Here is a 13,797-nt window from a genome sequence, read left to right on the forward strand (position 1 = left end):
GGCCAGGTAGGACCCCAGCCTGGTTGCTCCCCTTGCCCAATCTTGTGGGTCCTGTTCCACACTCCCTACATGAGCTACAATGGTCACAATGTGTTCACAATATTGACCTGAATTTTAAATCACATATTAATCAGATCACTAGGACATTTTTTCACTTAAGAAATATACCAAAAAGTTAGACCTCTTATAAGTTTGCAAGATGCTGAGAAATTAATTCACGCTTTTGTTTTCAGTCGACTAGATTACTGCAACGCACTCCTCTCAGGACCACCCCAAAAAAAAGACATCAATCGATTACAACGAGTGCAGAATGGAGCTGCTAGAATCTGAACTAGGAAAAGAAAATCTGAGCACATCACCCCAGTCTGAGCGTCACTACACTGGTTACCTGTGCCATTTAGAATTGACTTTAAAATACGGCTGATGGTTTACAAAGCCTTCAATAATCTCATCCTGTCCTGCCTGTCACCTTACACTCCAAATCATAACCTTGGATCTTCAAATACGTAGATAGATAGATAGATAGATAGATAGATAGATAGATAGATAGATAGATAGATAGATAGATAGATAGATAGATAGATAGATAGATAGATAGATAGATAGATAGAAAGGCACTATATAACAGATAGATAGATAGATAGATAGATAGATAGATAGATAGATAGATAGATAGATAGATAGATAGATAGATAGATAGATAGATAGATAAATAGATAGATAGATAGATAGATAGAGTAAGGGCACTATATAATAGATAGATCTATATACAGTGTATGTTCCATGCTACATATACGTTTTTAATATTTTTTTTACGCCGTGTGCTATGGACACATGATAACAAAACTGACTTGATCTGAATTAATCCCACCCCCCATTTGCTTGTTGATGGTATTCACTGTGAAAGGCACTATATAAATGACTGATTGCTTGAGCCGTTGCCCCATGCCAAGCCCTCTCTGCCCGCACCACGCTGGCCTCCTGCTCACGAGCGGCCGGATGCCAGCGGCGCCAGCCGAGGCCCAAACCCAAGCAGATGAGTCTCACATGTCAGGCTGAAGGTGAACTTCAAGCACCATCTTCCTGCTGTCAAGCGGAGCCGTCCGGAGGTTTTCTTACGAAACTTTGGAAGTGATGCTGGGTAGGATGTGGGAAAACTTCTGCTGGGGTGTGGACGCTTATCGACAAATAAAAATAACTGCGAGAAAAAAAAAATTAAACGGACTTGTACCTTTCACTTTGAATTCGTGCTTTTCGGGTGAGGTGGTTGGTTATTGCAGGGCCATAAAAGAGTCACTCGAGCGCACCTTTGTCCTTTTCCAGCGAGGACAGCCGATAATTAACCTGAACTTGGACTCGGCGTCGGGCTAACAGTTAAAGCGCATTGAATACAATCAAGTAAGAATTTAAGAAATGCAAGAGGCGAGGCCACAGTGTGCATGCCAGCCTGCCAGGTCTTCTATAAATCCTACTTCTTAAAAGAAAAGAAAAAATGCGTTCTCTCAGTTCCGCGCAAGCGCACCTTCAGCTACTTCAGTAGCTTCACGGCAGAAGACTTGAGTTGGTCGCAATTAAATTCCATTAAACACATTATTTATATATCATTACCAAATATAATAGTTCATTTTTTATCAAAATACTTTTGCGAAACATTATTTAATAGTCTGTAACGGTTGGACGAGGTGATAAAGACTTTATGATGCTGATTTTTGTATCTTAGTCTAGCTGCCGTGGTGGTCGTACGTCACTCTTGCTCAGTTTGTATCTGTTGCTTTTGATCTTTGCACGTGCTAATCATTCTTGAATGCATTATAACTTAGTTTTTGAGTCTCCTTGGATAAAGGGGTCTGCTAAATAAATAAGAATAATAGCAAAGTATAGGATAAAACTTCTGAACAGCTCCGGGTGTGTACCATGTGGACCCCTGCGCGCTCTGGGTGTTCATATGTGCATGTGCGTAGGTTTGCCCGTGCTGACACGCGTGTGCTGCCAATCTTTCCATGTGCCCGTGCACCTGCATGCGTGCGTTATGTTCTTGTGCGCCTGTATCTGTGTTCGTGTGTGTCATTATGCGCGCACGCTGTGCCACCCTGCGAATGTGTGTGCTTTGCTTGGGGATGGTGAGGGGGGTCAAAAGTGGTTAGCCATGAGGTATTTGGCGTGACTGTCTGTGTGTGTGTGTGTGTGTGTGTGTGGGCGCGCATGCGTACGTTGATATGCGCGTGCCCCTATGTGGTATCTGTCTATCCGTGTGTGCTCGTGCACCTGCGTGCGCTCGCTATGTGAGGGTTGTGCGCATGCATGTAGGTCCCTGTGATGGCCGCATGTCCTCATGTGCATTCGTGTGTGCCGATCTGTACCCCCCCCCCCATCTCCAGCGTATGTGTGTGTGTGTGATGGTGCTGGGTGTGGTGTATGAGCTCGTGTGTGTGTGTGTTTCTGTGAGTCTCTTTGCGCGCTCGTGCGTGCGCTGTCCTGATAAGCAGAGGTCCAAGTCTCCGAATTCCTGGAATTCCCTTCTTTCTACGGTCCTGTCGGCTCAGCCCTTCTGCGCAGTTTTCCTTTCACACGTAAGCATTCCGCTTTGATACCCCCCCCCCCCTACCCCCCCACCTCCCAAACGCTACCTTCCTTTCCCGTTATTTGTGCAAAAATTCTTTCCGGGGACGCTACGCAGATGTAACCTTTATACGATGTGCTTATCAATTAGCTGACGTTTATCTTATATAGCACCTTTTAACAGTCGGCACCGTGACAAAGCGCTTTACGAAGTAAACAAGATCGCAACTCTGGCGACATCGTAACTGCAAGACCCCAAGATAGAGCGGACATCAATAACACTGGGGGCTTCGGAGAATGGCTGGCACCGTACCGACCCGAGGGACTTATATAGCGCCTCCGTCCCATCACACTGAGAACTCCGTCCATTCCCTACCCCTGCTGGTTTTATTACAGGAGTGTGGAGCGCAGACCCTGACGGGATGCCAGTGTATCGTAGGGCACACACACACACACACACACACACACACACACACACACACACACACATGCGGCAAATTCAGAGCCACCAGCGATCAACATAAATAAACTGCACGTCTGAAAGTGGCACGAACACGGGGAGAGCATGCAAACCGAAAACAGGGCGTGGCCAGCAGTGCCAGGGGCATACAAGGCAAAGGAAGGGCACTACAAACAGAAACAGCAGAGGTCTGATAAGTCATGCCAGGTAACTTCACTTCCATCTGTCCTTTCATTTTCTGCATTGACCTTGTGCCAGGTACACTCACGGGCACATATCCACTCGGCACCCCATGCCAATTTACCACACACAATCAAACTTACATGTATGTTTTGGGAAAATGGAGAAGACCCCAACCAGGCTAGGATTTGGGGGGGTCTCTCCTGATGTAGGGAGGTGGCTGTGCAATGTTCGGAGCTGCCCCTCTTGCCCACTCTTTTTCAATATGGCATCTTTCCTAACTTCTTTACTTGCGCAGTATAAATGTCCCCTGGCAGGCCTTTGCTGGGTTTACAGGACTCCCACAGTGGGCTCCCAGGACTCCGGCCCACACCCAGAGAAGTCGAGCCAAAGGACAACCCCATCAGCTCAGGTGACCGACTGGACTTCTGTCTTTTGTTCTTTGTGGCTCATTCTATTTGTCCCCTGCAGCGGGTACACTATAGCGCCACACTCATAGCAGTTGTATGCCCAGTTCCTCAGCCACCAGGGGGCTCCACTCCAATATTACACCCTTGTGGTGTCTGACAAGGTCCTCTGTCCCCCACTGACCCAAAGGGTTCGTCACTTATTTCTTATTTTGTCATTTATTTTTCTTTTCTTCATTATGTAAAGCACTTTGAGCTCCTTTTTTGTATGAAAATGTGCTATAGAAATAAATGCTGTTGTTGTTGTTGTTGCTTGCTGCCATGTTGCTGCTGTCCCCCACAGCACCCGAGGGCATCATTGTGCAATGCCAAACTTTTTTATAGACTGAAAATAATAATTCATGATTTCAGTGAAACTTCCAAACAATAATACTTTTTAATAGAGCGCCTTACCAGGACACGTTACATTGGCAGTCCAAAGACAAAGAGGGCATGGGATACAAGTGTCACCATCACAAACAGAGCAGCCTGACCCCAGAGCCACCACTGTCCAGTTAGGCACATGCCCTCATTCATCAAGACCAGCAGAGACCATTGGTGACCACTCATTGGCATCAAACTTGTACCGAAGGCGGCAGTGGGCATTTAAAACAAGTGCCTGCGTATGCCTAACTCTGACACAGTGGTCACCTGTGAGTCCAGCTCTGAAATGACCTCTCAGGACAGCTAAGAGTCCATCTGTGATGACAGCCACCAGCTCTCAGCATAAATAAACTGCACGTCTGAAGATCCCACAAACACGAGGAGAAAATGCAAACCCCCAACAGGGAGTGGCCAGCAGTGCCAAGGGGCACACAAGGCAAAGGAAGGGCACTACAAACAGAAACAGCAGGGGTCTGATAAGTCATGCCAGAAAACTTCACTTCCATCTGTCCTTCTGCTTTTTGCATTGACCTTGTGCCATGTACACTCACGGGCACATGCCCACTCAGCATCCCGTGCCAATTTACCACACACAATCAACCTTACATGTATGTTTTGGGAAAATGGAGAAGACCCAAAGCAGGCAGTGACCAGGCTGGGATTTGAGGGGTCTCTCCTGATATGCAGTCATCCTAATGCCCAGCTGCAGACCCCTGTGAACTGATAGTTGACCACCCGTCACCCTGCACTGGACCCGTGTGCCACTCTGCTGTTGAGTTCTGGGTGGAACATCAAATTTCCCTCTGTGACCAGTGCTGACCATTTAAATAGCTTTGACCCCCACTCACATGTGGACACCTGTCTGTCCACTGAGTTCATTCTAACATGTGGATGGTCCAGTGCCCACTTTTCACCCCTGGTCGGTGGATTTTGTGATTCTGAGATTTTAGTCGGTGGTCCTGCCCAAGACCCTGACTCTCATGCTGACATGCTGAGTCCAGTTCTGGTTGTCCAGTAATTGAAGCTTTCACTTTGGTGTAGACAGCTGGCCGTCCATATTGGTTGATGTAAGCAGGTGTGTCATTCTGGGGGTCACCTGTGTCCCTTGTGAGCAGGCTAGTGTCCAAGTGGGATGCCATGTCCAGCGCAGTTTATGACAGTGGGCAACGCTCCAGCTCCAGCTGTGATATGACATCCACAGTGCTGGCGTCTGGTGTGCCCAGCGTGAGGTCAGTGCAGATAGCAGATACAGAAAATGGAAGGACAGATGGCACTGAAGCTACCTGGCACAACTTACCAGACCCCCGCGGTCTCAGAAAGCTGATTTTAGTGCCCATCCATTGCTTTGTGTGCTGCCCTGAGTGTTACATGTGCAGACAAGTGAGTGACCATTGAATATTTAAAGATACAGTCTTGCTGCAGTAAATATCCCACCGCTGCCACCATTACAGCCCAAACAGATGTGTTACAAGATGGTTAAACGCTTTCATGAAATTCCAATCCATCCACCTTCAAATCCACTTATCCCATTCAGGGTGGGTGAGGGGGGGGGGGTGCCTGTATTGGCAGCTTTGGGCAGGAAACAACCATGGAATGGGGTAGCAGCCCACCCTCCTATATATGAAAGCAGAGAGACATCATGTGAGTGACCCCTAAGGAGTGACGTCTTCTAAGTGAGGAGCCTCCACTTTCTTCAACACCACGGCTTCTCCATCACCGTGTCTACCCCTGAGACTTCCGTCCGACAGCTTGAAATAAACCCCCCCGGAGGATGGGGGGGGGGGTCTTCACCACACCTGGAGCCTCACGAAACAACAAGTGATCTGCCCACCCATCCATTCATTTCATCTCAGCACCAATGGGAGCAAACGAGACCGACATGATGAGAAGTAAAAAATGGAATTTAGCAGCCTGGCAAGTTATAAACCTGATGGGCCAAACTACTGTAGCTCTACAAGACCTGCTGTGCCCACCTCCACCAAGTAAGGAGCAAGAAGGAGCTGGCAGAGCAAAGTCCCAAAAAAAGAAAAGGCACCATAAAGGGCAATCAACAGCTGAGCGCACCAATTGAGAATTATGCAAATATTAATAAATACGAGCCAATCAAACGCAGAGAATAAGAGAGCCCATCAACAAGGGCACCTAAAGAGGGGCCGCTGCTGTGCCCGTGTTCTCCATATCCACCAGCGAAGCATTTCTCCTTTGGTTACCTTGGGCCTCACATGCGCCCTCCTCTAAGTCTGAGGGTCTCCAGTCTGCCTAAAACAAGTCAAGCGCCCAGAGGGACAAGAAGACCTCCACGCCCTCATACCCCAGTCGAGCACAGCTGGTCGGCCAGATAAGAGCACATGCAGCGTCATCTGCTAAACCAAACACCGAGCCCTCCTGGGGTCTACAAACAGCCCAACTTAAACAAACCGAGTGCCTTGTCTCTACTGTGCCAGCACACCATTTCTGATTGTACCCACCTTATGATTGTGAGAAGGCCACCTCCACCAGCCAAGTCCCGCTCTCCTGCTCGTTTCTTGCTGTCCGCTTCTCTCGCCTTGTGCTTCTTTCAGACAAAGTTCAGAGTAAATCAGGCGATAAGACACGCCCTCAGTGCCAGCGGCCCACCCAGAGGCTGGAGCACAGGGGGCACCACCTCAGCCTGCTGCTGCTCACTCTTAAAAAGTAAAAAAGGAATCTCTGGATTTAAACACCTCACCTGTGTTGGCCATGCCAACGGGGCACCATAGCTACTGAAATGAGAACCAAAGGATTCAGGGAAGAGGACTACTGTGCCGTAGCTCGGAAAGTGACCAGCTCAGGGTGGTCTGAGATGGCAGTGGGTGACTGAGGGTGGGACATTATGGGTGGAAAAAAAGCCTCCTGTCTCCTATAGTTTCAAAGGAGGTCAGCTCACTGCTCGGGAGGAGCGTGCTGTTGAAATGGGGGGGCATGAGAAACTGGCACCCAGTCACTTCATGTGGTCACACCTGTCATCTGGTGACGAACAGTGGCATCAGTGACAGACAGACAGACAGACAGACAGACAGACGGGGTGCACAGCTGAGTTTTAATATACTGACATATGTTATATAATATAATATAATATAATAAACATGAGGCCAGCATTTTGGCACAGCACTTAGTGTTACAATCTCAGTGCTTTCTAGTCCTACTTGTGATTCAAGGTAAACAATAATAAAGTATAGAATGGCGCTATATGATAGATAGATAGATAGATAGATAGATAGATAGATAGATAGATAGATAGATAGACAGAGTGAAAGGCACGATAGATAGATAGATAGATAGATAGATAGATAGATAGATAGATAGATAGATAGATAGAAAGGCGCTATATTACAGATAGATAGATAGATAGATAGATAGATAGACAGATAGATAGATAGATAGATAGATAGATAGATAGAAAGGTGCTATATAACAGATAGATAGATAGATAGATAGATAGATAGATAGATAGATAGATAGATAGAGTGAAAGGCACGATAGATAGATAGATAGATAGATAGATAGATAGATAGATAGATAGATAGATAGATAGATAGATAGATAGATAGATAGAAAGGCGCTATATTACAGATGGATAGATAGATAGATAGATAGATAGATAGATAGATAGATAGATAGATAGATAGATAGAAAGGTGCTATATAACATAGATAGATAGATAGATAGATAGATAGATAGATAGATAGATAGAGTGAAAGGCGCTATATAACAGATAGGTAAATGATAGATAGATAGATAGATAGATAGATAGATAGATAGATAGATAGATAGATAGATAGATAGATAGATAGATAGGTGCTATATTACAGATAGATAGATAGATAGATAGATAGATAGATAGATAGATAGATAGATAGATAGATAGAGTGAAAGGTGCTATATAACAGATAGATAGATAGATAGATAGAGTGAAAGGTGCTATATAACAGATAGATAGATAGATAGATAGATAGATAGATAGATAGATAGATAGATAGAGTGAAAGGCATGATAGATAGATAGATAGATAGATAGATAGATAGATAGATAGATAGATAGATAGATAGATAGATAGAAAGGCGCTATATTACAGATGGATAGATAGATAGATAGATAGATAGATAGATAGATAGATAGATAGATAGATAGATAGATAGATAGAAAGGTGCTATATAACATAGATAGATAGATAGATAGATAGATAGATAGATAGATAGATAGATAGATAGATAGATAGATAGATAGATAGATAGATAGAGTGAAAGGCGCTATATAACAGATAGGTAAATGATAGATAGATAGATAGATAGATAGATAGATAGATAGATAGATAGATAGATAGATAGATAGATAGATAGGTGCTATATTACAGATGGATAGATAGATAGATAGATAGATAGATAGATAGATAGATAGATAGATAGATAGATAGATAGATAGATAGATAGAGTGAAAGGTGCTATATAACAGATAGATAGATAGATAGATAGAGTGAAAGGTGCTATATAACAGATAGATAGATAGATAGATAGATAGATAGATAGATAGATAGATAGATAGATAGATAGATAGAGTGAAAGGTGCTATATAACAGATAGATAGATAGATAAATAGATAGATAGAGTGAAAGGTGCTATATAACAGATAGATAGATAGATAGATAGATAGATAGATAGATAGATAGATAGATAGATAGATAGAGTGAAAGGCGCTATACGATAGATAGATAGATAGATAGATAGATAGATAGATAGATAGATAGATAGATAGATAGATAGATAGATAGATAGATAGACCCAGCCTGCATGTCTTCTTTGTGGATGTGGGAGTGCAGTACCTGAAGGAGACATGGGGAGAACATGCAAACCCCACACAGATAACATTCCCCCAGGGTTATGGTAATATCCTGTGTGGCCTGCAGAGGGCACTCCTGCCACCCATGCCCGACACAGACAGACTCAGGACACAAGTTCTGCACACACATTTAATTTTTTTTAATCTTTTTTCACGTGGGAAATGCCTCCCCCTGTTTCCCACCTGTACGGCACAGTTAAGCACACAACACTTTCTCTTCTTTTTCTTCTTCTTTCTTTCTCTTCCTCTCTTTCGCCTCCACTCCTCCCTCAGCAAGCTTAGTCTACCTCCTCCTGACCTTGGCTCCCGGTGTAGTGGCAGTTGGCTCCTTTTAGAGGGCACCTGGAAGTGCTTCAGGTATCCAATGACCTTCTTCTGAGTGTGGTGAAAATGCTGCCACACAGGGCTCAAAAGTTACTGCAGTGCCCCCTGGTGGTGCCCACAGAACCCAGTGGGGCTTCTCCAATCTTCGTTTCCCAATGAGCTCTGTGGGAGGACGAGGCACCTCTACAACCCAGGGGGGCTGCCACCTTGCTCTCCAGGGGGGAGGTAACGCCCTGAATAAGCTCTCTCCCCTGGTCCTTCCAATGTTGAGGCGTCCCGGCCAGGTAAGGACCATGGCTGTCTACCACACCTGTCATATTATATGTCACAAAACAAGGGATGGTGGCATGATGGCACAGCAGTTAGTGCTACAGCCTTACAGACTCAACAGCTTGGGTGCAAACCCTGAACCCAGTTTCCGTCTTTGTGAAGTTTGTATTGTCTCCCAGTGTCCAGGTGGGATTTTCTCCAAGAACTCCAGTTTTCCAGGACCACCAGAGGAGAGCATTAAGTTAAGCAGTTCAAAATATTATTTTACTACCTAACGTGACATAACAGTCGCAGACCTGCTTTATCTGATTCAGGGTCCTAGTGGGCTGGAGCCTCGTCTATTAACAGTGGGCATCAGTCCAGCAGGAGGTCCACTCCCACCCACAATCACACAGTGGCCAGCTGGGGACGTGAGAGGAAAACCTCAATAATGGAGGACAAGTCAGGCAGACAGACACACAGACAGCATTCTCTCAAGCATACAGCATCATAATCTAACATGACATAAAGTACACACAATGTGATGCCAGCCATCATGCCCTTGGCAGTGTTGTTGACCCCACTGCAGTACTGCAGTTGCTGGCTGCCATATCAGTGAGGCTGTAGCACTAAGTGCTGAGCCAACATGCTGCCCTTTGTTTTACTCCATGACACGATCTGATGTGACGTATGAAGGGACTTTACCTCTGACTCAATGTTGTCTGTTGTTGAGGGTCAAAGGTATCTGAAGCAATGGGTGGCAACTGAGAAGAACCCCCCAAGTGTCGGGCTCAGGGTCTGTGATGTGGCTGTTTGGTCCACAGATGTCTGTCATTTCTGGGGTCAGGCTGCTCCAGCCATCTCCCCCCACTTTGCTGGGTCTGACCCTCCTCTACCCACTGATGCCACTCTCGTCACTGTCCTCGTGTTCCGCCCAACACGATTGTCAGTGTCCTGGCAGGATAATCCGGCGTCACACGATTCTCCAGCTGGCTGTCATCCTCCTCACTGAGGTGTCTTTGGTCCTTAAGACGCCACAAACTGAGGGTCCCTTGGCAGTGGAAAGTCCAGGGGGCAGAACTCACACACATGATTAGCACATGCGGGGTCTTCATAGTCGTTCTCACACTCGTCCATCACCTGCTTTGGACCAATGAGAGGGGGTTATTCCCAGTGTTGAAATATGAATGGCCAGCAGTGCTTTTCTCCGGTATATTTTTATTTATCTGTTGTGAAATGAAGCCCCTCGAGACCACCAAAAGGTTTGGGGCAGGCGACCCGTTTACTTGAGGTATAAACAATAAGTCTACAGACAGAAGTCCAAAACAGAATGGACTGGCAGACGGAATGCGGGAGTTTTGAAAGGGAACAGGAAGTGATGTCATCTGGGCAGGAACATGAAAGTGATGTCATTAGGCTGATCAACTCCCCCCCCCCCACCTTTGGAACCGGAAGTGATGTAATTAGAGCCGACCCCCCCCCCCCCCAGGGAACAGGAAGTGATGTCATCACCCTCAAGCCCCCTAACACCCACCCCGCCCCAACACGGCCAAAAGTGATGTCATCGGGCACCTGAAAGAGAAGATGCCATCATCTAGACAGGAACCACAAGTGATGTCATTAGAGCCGCCCCCCCCCCTCCCACCCCTTGGGGAACAGGAAGTGATGTCATCGCTCCAAGACCCCTAGACCCCCCCCCCCGGGACTGGAAGTGATGTCATCAGGTACCTGAAACAGGAAATGTCATCATCTGGACAGGAACCAGAAGTGATGTTATTAACGCTGACCCTCCCCCACCCCTTGGGGAACAGGAAGTGATGTCATCACTCCAAGACCCCTAGAACCCCCAACCGGGACCGGAAGTGATGTCATCGGGTACCTGAAACAGGAAATGTCATCATCTGGACAGGAACCACAAGTGATGTCATTAGAGCCGCCCCCCCCACCCACCCCTTGGGGAACAGGAAGTGATGTCATCGCCCCAAGCCCCCTAGACCCCCTGGGACTGGAAGTGATGTCATCGGGCACCTGAAACGGAAGATGCCGTCATCTGGACAGGAACCAGAAGTGATGTCGTTGAGTCCCAGCAGAGTCCCCCATGTTTAGTCTGCAGGGACAAAAGAGAAAGAATTAGCGCACTCTGCCACCCCCTGGTTCGGCATGGAATGACCTCCTTTCGAGCCCTTTAGCTACCTGCCATGGGCACATGTGTGACAGCCGACTAAGGGAGTATTGAGACCCCCTCATTTTCTGAACACTTTATTGTGTTGCACATTGAATTTGAATGGGGGAGAGTTTGCCATTTTTACCCTTGAATCTGCACTCAATAACCCAGAATGACAGAATTAAAAACATGTCTCCAGAAAGGTCTGCAAATGTATTAAACATCCAGATCTGAACTGCTTACTTCATACGACTATTCAGACCCTTAATCCACGTCTTCACAGAAGCCCCTTTGGCAGCAGTTCCAGCTTTGAGTTCTCTGGTGAGTCTCTACGAGCTTTGCACTCCTGAATTTGGCCATTGCAGTGTATCCCATTCTTCCTGGCAGATCCTCTCAAGTGCCATTAGACCGGATGGGAGGCATCTGTAAACCACCATCTTCTTGCCCCAAAGTCACTCCAGTGTTGCCATTGCTGTATGCTTAGGGGTCAATGACCTGTCACCTCTGTCTGAAGTGGCAAGCACTCTGGGGTGGGTTTTCTTCAAAGACCCCTGTGCATTGGGCTGTGTTCATCACACCCTCAATTCTGGCCAGTGGCAGCCATTTAGGGTTGGGGGGGGGGGGGGGTCACCATCATGCTTCACTGTTAGACTGGTGATGAGCGGTGCCCGGTCTTCATCACACATCGTTCTTGGAGTTCTGCCCAAGCAGTTGACATGTGGTCTTAGCAAATCAGGGAATGTTCGCCATTAGGCTGCCAGTGACATTAGAGTGCTGTTTGGGGAGGCAGCCACTTTACCATGGAGTCCTCCAAATCGAATGTCTGACGCTCTGTCAGAGTGAACAAATCTGAACAATCGATCTTCATCCAGACAGAGCCTACAGATAAAGGGGATTTACTAGAATAAGAAATTCAAAGAAAATGTGGCTTTTCAATCGTTTATTCAGCAAAAATATCAAATATCAAGTCCACCCTCGGCCTCGGACTCTGGTATTAAGCAGGTGTTTTCCAATCTGTGACATCGACTTGGTGACATTTCTGACGTCGCCCGTCCCTCATGCAGGATCCCTTCAGTTCCAAGATGGTTTGCGGGTTTTCTTCTGTTTCAGAATTTCATTGGGATTCAAATCAGGGCCAGTCCTTAACCCTCCATTTCGTGCCATTCCTTGGTGGATTTGCTAATGTGCTTCAGATCATTATTGTGTTGGAAGGTCAACTTTTTGATGGATGGTCTCACATTCTCCTCATGCAGACTTTGAAATGTTGCAGAATTCCTAGGTGGTCTCTCTGCTGCCCTGGAGCTCCAAGTAGGTGGAGTTAATGCCAATGGGCACCAGTAGAGTCCAGCTGCAGACCTCCAGAGCTGTGCCCAGGTACGCTGTGGTTAAGATTAGGGTTTTATCTGACTCAAATAATGACATTAAGTCAACTGCAGGGATGTGGAGGGCCAGGGTGGGGTCCGTCTCGACAGGCTCTCACTGTGGTGGTGTTTAGTCCCCTGATGATGACGTCAGAAGGGATCACAGTCACCTGATGAGACACACCGGGCGCAGGAAGCCCATTGCCTTGTGTATTGTGACGTGAAAGTGGCGTGAAGTCGCGAGTCTCGCTCGTCGTTAGCCAAAGATGCCCAGACGTGACTAGTGAGGTGTGTCGGTTCTTGGAAACGTTAGAGTTGTTAGAGAGGAAACATCCTGGGATGGCCGCACCTCAGCTCTCACGTCAGAAGCGCAGTTTCGCTCTGACTGCTCCGTTTCGATTTGACTCGCATCCCGTTTTATGGCGCCTCTCTGCTTGGCTTCTTCATTGGCCGAGGGCTTCATTTCGGCTGCAAACTGCTCTGCAGGACATTCACGACAAGAGCAGCTCTTTGAATCCGCCTTCACGTTCGTTCATTCAACGGAAATCTCAGCCCCGCGAGAGAACAAAACGAGCGAGGCAGCCGTGGAATGCGCTTTATGGGGGCTGACGAGCAGCTCTTATCGTGTCGTCAACAACGTGGCAATAAGCAAAAAGTGACGGACTGAGCGACCTGTCGAGTGTCACCGCAGCCCGCAGGTCAGTCGTCATTGAAGGAAACCCAGAGATACAACGTGAATGACAAGGGACAAGCGAGGGCAGAGACGGGGCAGGAGTTGGGGTCATTCAGGGTGATCTATGGACGGGGTTTGCTTAA

At 46.9% G+C, this 13,797-nt stretch overlaps 1 protein-coding gene and 1 long non-coding RNA gene across 5 annotated transcripts in view; one reads left to right on the forward strand and one right to left on the reverse strand.

Annotated features, from left to right (window-relative positions):
* misp (mitotic spindle positioning) overlaps positions 1–6,634 on the reverse strand; it is a 28,842-nt gene extending 22,208 nt beyond the window's left edge. For both annotated transcript variants that reach the window (XR_007936471.1, XM_028816648.2), the window contains exon 1: positions 6,498–6,634. The gene's annotated coding sequence lies outside the window, so the exon portion shown is untranslated. The remainder of the gene's footprint in view (positions 1–6,497) is intronic.
* Positions 6,635–7,648: 1,014 nt separating this feature from the next.
* LOC127529880 (uncharacterized) lies at positions 7,649–8,761 on the forward strand. Of its 3 annotated transcripts, none has more exons than XR_007936485.1 (3): positions 7,649–7,766; positions 8,259–8,312; positions 8,470–8,761. It is a non-coding gene; the product is annotated as an uncharacterized LOC127529880 (long non-coding RNA). The 3 variants fall into 3 exon arrangements; XR_007936484.1 differs by having other exon boundaries at positions 8,586–8,761; XR_007936486.1 differs by having other exon boundaries at positions 8,275–8,312.
* Positions 8,762–13,797: the final 5,036 nt, after the last annotated feature.

The sequence above is a fragment of the Erpetoichthys calabaricus genome, chromosome 12 (assembly GCF_900747795.2).
Source record: "Erpetoichthys calabaricus chromosome 12, fErpCal1.3, whole genome shotgun sequence".
Classification (NCBI taxonomy): domain Eukaryota; kingdom Metazoa; phylum Chordata; class Cladistia; order Polypteriformes; family Polypteridae; genus Erpetoichthys; species Erpetoichthys calabaricus.